Source organism: Galeopterus variegatus, unplaced genomic scaffold (genome assembly GCF_000696425.1).
Source record: "Galeopterus variegatus unplaced genomic scaffold, G_variegatus-3.0.2 Scaffold13696, whole genome shotgun sequence".
In the NCBI taxonomy this organism is placed as follows: domain Eukaryota; kingdom Metazoa; phylum Chordata; class Mammalia; order Dermoptera; family Cynocephalidae; genus Galeopterus; species Galeopterus variegatus.
Genome location: NW_007739807.1, coordinates 4,082 through 10,304, shown reverse-complemented (window position 1 = coordinate 10,304; position 6,223 = coordinate 4,082). Strand labels below are relative to the sequence as shown.

Genomic DNA, 6,223 nt, shown 5'->3' with positions numbered 1-6,223 from the left:
TCACAAGATGGTATATATAAAATAGCTATAAACTAGGTACTAGATAGTTAGTAAAGAAGGATATGGGTATTAAGAAAAACCAGAGTCCCATAACAGAAAGTAAGTAATTCTCTGTAATCAGAGGCCCCAGGTTTCAGGTCAGACAAGTTAGAATGATGTCTCTGCCACTGCCATGTGTGGTCTTGGCTTGTGATTCCAAGTAAAAGGGGGGAGTACATCTGTTTCCCTCCTCCAGTGTTATATAATAGCCCAGGTAGAGAACATGAACTAGTTTAAGCCAGTCACAAACTGGGCTAAGACAGGACTCATTATGACATCTGCCTGTTATATGCAAAGAGCTTTGTGGTTCACTGGACCTGAAATTTGGTCATTAGCCATGAGATCTGGGGTAAATTAGATAATCTTTCTCATTTTAGCTTCACATCTTTCAAATGACTCCTTTTGCCACAGTAAGTATATTTCAATGACTTTAAGTAGCAAAACTTTATTTTTGTTAAAGACTAATTTCCTAGTTATTTGCAATGAAAATATCCTGCAAGTCTCTAGAGTAAGATTTCCATTTTATAATGGGAAGAAATAGATGAGTAATACTACTTTAGAACCTTCCATAAGAGATACTCAATACCTTTACTGTAGGGGAAAAGAATTATCAGTTTATAACATTCCCAAAAGTACAACTCTGAAAATGCCAGTTTTGTTCTTATAGGACTCAAAACTTTAATGGTATGCCCATCATACAGTCAGGAAGTAAAACAATCCCTCAAGAAAATAAGCAAAAACACCAAGATCTTCTCCAACCACAATTATTTTTAATCTATGAAACAGAATTTCCTTACAAATTAAGTGGCTTTTGCAGTAGTGACACTTATCATTGATGTGATCTGTTTGCTTAATGTAGTCAGAAGGGAAGTTGGGCCTATTATTTTGCAGAAATTGAAAAAAGTACCATCATTAAGATAAGGAAGAGAAAGATTTGTATTCCATCTGTTCTGGGACATATAAGGTGAGAGTGAAGTCTCTCAGTTGGAGAACTTATGGATATTGCTGGAGGAATTGGAGATGCTTTCTATTAAGCGGGTAATCCCTCTTCCCCGAACGCTGCTGTTTTGGCCAGTTTTCACTCCAGATGGGTAGTCACCTACAATATTGAAAATATGAAAAATGTAGCAATTTTATAATGTTATTATAAAAAGATGAGTCAATTAACTGACTCATCCTACTATAGGCCTCTCACTGAGCCATAATTAAATGGATCAAGAATAGGAAAGGTTCTTACAGTAAAGGCAAAAGACTGAACATGAATGTTTATTTTTAGGCCAGGAAACCTTAACTGAAGTTCTTTAGTCACCACTTGAAATTTCATTCTAAGTGAAATTTAAATTAATTAAAAATTTTAAAGTATCTCATCTTTCAAAAGACATCATCACATCAAAACTATAAAACTATAGCTTCTACAAGAAAAACAGGTATCCTTTTAAAGTGCTTGGAACAAAAGTCTAAGGAATAAGTTATACTTTATCAAAGTGACACAAAAACGTACAAATCCAAATTGTTTAAGGTGCCAAGTAAAACGCCCAATTCAACAAGCTCCTTATATCCTAAAGCTAATTTAGAAACATCTGTTTAAGTACCACACCTAGGGATCTCAATAAGCTTTAAAGCCCTCACCTCCTTAAAATGCATTTTTATAAAATATAAGATGCTTACCAAAGGGTATATTTGATCTTTGTTTCTGACCAGAAGAGTTGAAATGAGAGAATCCTGGACCCTTCCCTCTTAGCTTCTGTAAATAACAGGAAAACCAGAAAAAAAAAAGTTTATTTCTTATTAGTTATTGGATGGTCTATTTCAATTTCAAATTACTCTTTAAAACATGCAAACTAACCCACTTTTCCAATTTCTGATCTACATTTGCTGCAAAGGGGAGGAGAGAAATAGGGTAGACTGGGTCAAGAAAATATTTTTTTAAAGATGAAATTATAGCATGTTTGCTGATAAAAATGATTCAGAACAAAGAAAAACCCTGATGATGCCAAAAAGACGGAAACATTACTGGAGCCATGTCCTTGAGTGGCAAGAGAACGGGATCTAAGATAAGAACATTGATATTTCATTCATTAAAACAGGAGTAAAAGCAGAGCATATGGCAGATGAGGTGGAAGGAACATGTGGAAAATCTCTGCTGATTGTTTCTATTTCCTCAGAGAAGTAGGAGACGAGGACATCAGCTAGAGCAAGGGTAAAGGAAGAGGTGATGAAGTTTGAAGGGAAGAAGATGAGAACTAACTGTTTAGGAGAGTGAGATTAATGAGACTAGAGAAATGGATAATTGTCAGGCAACACTAAGGGCCCACATAAAGTTGGTGGTGATGAATATTCAGTAAGACCAGACAGCACGATAGTTTCTTTAGCCTCATTTAGCTTCACAGGTACAGGAGAGTTAGATTTAATCAGGATTAGTATTTGTCAAGTATGACGAAGAAAAGAGAGCCAATGGAGTTGACGGTAAGTGCAAGGCAGTGGAAATGACAGACAGGGAATCCAAGCTGGGAAGGAAGAAGGTGAGGAGTGGGGATGGAGGTGTTTATAAGAAGGGGACACAGGCTGCAGTAGTACTCATGTGAATGGTGCCCCTGCAGTTGCGCAGTGCAGTGGCCCTGGAAGGGAGTGTACAACAGTGGAGGCGTAAATGAATTGAGGCAAAATAATTGTTCACATCAGGGTGGTAGAGGAAGATGGTGGTAGTTAGAAAGGAGGATGCTTGAAATTGAGGTTACGAAGGAGGTGCCACTCTGGGAGTTGAGAGAAAATCTAGAAGTCCTGGGCTTCCTGTGGTGCTGATGAAACAACAAAAAGTTACATTAATGAAATTAATTTTGGTGATGTCCACACAGATGGTTATTATGGGGTTAAGGCAAGGTTTCTCAACCTGTGCACTAATGACATTTTAGGCTGGATAATGCTTTGTTGTGGGAGGCTGTGCTGTGTAGGATGCTTGGCAGCATCCCTGGAGTTTGTCCCCTAGTTGTGACAACCAAAAAATGTCTCCAGAAATTGCCAAAATGTCCCCTGGGGGATACAAAATTGAGTTGAGAACAACTGGGCAAACGGTTAAGGGGAAAGGGAGAGAAGGGTCTTGCCCAGAGCACGGAGGGCTCCAGAATCCCTCCTTTCTTATTTTTAAATTATCTAGTAAAATGGTTATTTGGTGTATACTTCTATGAGTTTTAACACATGTATAGATTTGTGTAACAACCAAAATCAGGATACAGAGTCATTCTGTCACCTCGAAAACCTTTCTCATGCTACACCCTCCCCCAACCCCTAAAACCACTGATCTGCTCTTCATGACCACAGTTTTGTCTTTTCAAGAGCATCATATAAATGGAATCATACAGTATATTGTACAGTACAAAATCTCTAGATACTGCTGCTTTCTCTCAGCATAATTAATGCCTTTGAGATTCATCCTAGTTGCGTGTCTTTTCAAGAGCATCATATAAATGGAATCATACAGTATATTGTACAGTACAAAATCTCTGGATACTGCTGCTTTCTCTCAGCATAATTAATGCCTTTGAGATTCATCCTAGTTGCTGTGTGTAAAGAATAACATTTAGTTATTATCTACTGTGTTCCAAAGCAGAGGTCTTGGCACTTTCATATATTGCTGCATTTAATCCTAATAGCTACTAGCGCCTATTATTGTTCTTGTTTTACAGAAAAGAAATCAGCACAGAAATTTCAAGTAACTTATATAGGGTCATATAGTCTGTATGTGGCAGAGCCTGAAATAAAACTCAAGAATTCTGACTCTACAGTCCATACTTTTTTTTTTTTTAAAGAAAGAGCCCATACTCTTAACCACTATGCTTTTAGCAGTTTAGAGAGGCCTACTAAGTAAATAGCAAGAAGGAAAGAAAGGTATTAGAGAAATTAGATAGCTTTTGATTAAATTCTGAATTAGGTCTTAAACATTTTTTAAGTAAATATTTAAAGTGTTTATATTTAATTTTTGTAAATGTTTAGATGTGTTCAGCATAAAGACTAAATGCCAATTTTAATTTTTTTGAAACTTTGTTAAATATAGTGGGAAAATATACCAGCAAAGAAAAGGATTTTATGCAAGATCCAACTGGATTAAGAACTGTTTGACATTCCATGAAGGATTTCAAAAAAATGTTTAAGGGAAGGGAAAGAACCAAACAAAGGCTTGATCTTTAGCTGCTGTTGGCCAGGACCACATCAAGTAGGACTCCCAGAAACCAACAGCTCCCAAAAGTCAGCTCCTTACCTGGTAACGCCCTGCATCCAAAACAACCATTTTGGGTGTCACACTACTGCTGGCCTCATAATCCTGTAATGGTACATGAGCCTCTGTGAGCTGGACTCCAAAAAGAGTGACCAGAGAATTACTAATGCAGTACCTTTAAAAGGAAACAAGAAAAAGCTTATATCAGAGTCTCATGTGATGCACTCTAAAAGCATTCACAATTTACAAAATCTAATATAAAGAAAGCATCTGAGAGATACTGTTCTAAATGGTGAAAAAAAGAAATTTAGAGATTCAGAGAAGAGATGAGAATAGGTAGCAATGCATATTATAAAATAGGTTATTACTAATAAGCAATCTTCTGATTACCAGATAAAACTTCAAGTTCATTATAAGGGAATGGGAATGAGAGTGAAGATTACCAGGATTCTCAAATATTTAAAGAAAGGAGAGGGCAGCAGCAGAAATAATACAGTAACCATAAATACTTATCTATCCTTGGAACCAACAATTACTCGTGTGAATGGGGTACCAGAGCACCCAGAGATCTGGGGCTCCAGGTGCTATCACTACAAATAGAGAAGAGACAGGTCTATGTTTTTAGAGCACCTTCACAAGGAAGTGCTGTCCTTAATAATAGTGGGGAATTTCACTCTCCCACAGAAGTCCCAGGAGGAAATTTTCAGTGAGTGCTTTTGAAGGCTCACATAAATTGCTCAGGTGAGTAGTGACACGACAGAAGAGTAAAAGTAACATGAAATAAAAAGCCTACTTTGTTTTTAAACATAACTGTGGAAACAGAGGTGCCAAAAGCAATGCAAGCAAAATGGCACAGAAGAATTCAATGCAGAACACAGAATTATGAAGAAACCCTTTCCCCAACTTACGCAATTTTCTTGCAAACAGCTAAAGCACAGAAGAGAATATCATTTTCTTCATGCCACTTGCACCTGTACAAAAAAATGGACTTTAATGTCCTAAATGAAGTAGCACTGCTTAAGTTGCCATATTTCTAACTTAGCAGAAATCATTTAAGAAAAACTAACACTATTAGTCAAAGATTAAGGTTTCTAACAACACACACAAAATATTTTTTTGTTTTTTGTCATCTGGCCATTACAGGGATCCAAACCCTTGACCTTGGTGGTACAAGGTTGTGCTCTAACCAACTGAGCTAACCAGCCAGCCCAAAAAAGATTTTTTAAAAACAGATTTTTATGTTATCTCCTCTGATGGAAATTAATGACACTATGTAAACTACACATAACTGTAATAGTTAAATTTTACCTTGAAATAAAATCAGTGTTCTAGAAACACATTAATGACTACGGTTAATATGTACTCATTCAACAAACATTTACTGAATGTACACTATTTGCCAGGCATTGTTCTAAGCACTAGAGCCATTAGTAATGAATGAAACAAACTACTGTCCACACAAAACTTACTTTCTAGTAGGGAAAACAGACCAAAAAAGATATGCAAGCATAATACACAGTAAGTTAGATAAGAAGTTCTAACGAAAAAATAAAGAAGAAAAAGACAATATGAAATATTGTGGAGGGGCAACATTTTAGATAAGGCAGCCAGGAAGGGAATCACTGGTAGTGTCTGAGTGAAGAGGAAATGACCAAATTAATTTTATGATTCAACACACAGTTACATACACTGAAATAATATACTTTCATGACAAGAGCTACTACAGACTTGTGTATACCTTTCCATTGAATACACAGTCTATTAAGACTCAGAACAGCACTACTTGCATAACACGAAGCATGCCTAAACTTGGCAAGAACCTTCATTCAAAATTACAAACATGCTAAACAGCAAGTACGAAGTCAGTTATTTGCACTGAGTAGAAGTTATTTAACTGAATGAAAGACTATCTAAAAATGAGATTAAGAATTTCCCACCGTTTTTCCAAAGAAAAGTGATCCAATAAATGTG

At 36.4% G+C, this 6,223-nt stretch overlaps 1 pseudogene; it reads right to left on the bottom strand.

Moving 5' to 3' along the window:
* Window positions 1–692: 692 nt before the first annotated feature.
* Window positions 693–5,223, bottom strand: LOC103581693 (annotated as a pseudogene).
* Window positions 5,224–6,223: the final 1,000 nt, after the last annotated feature.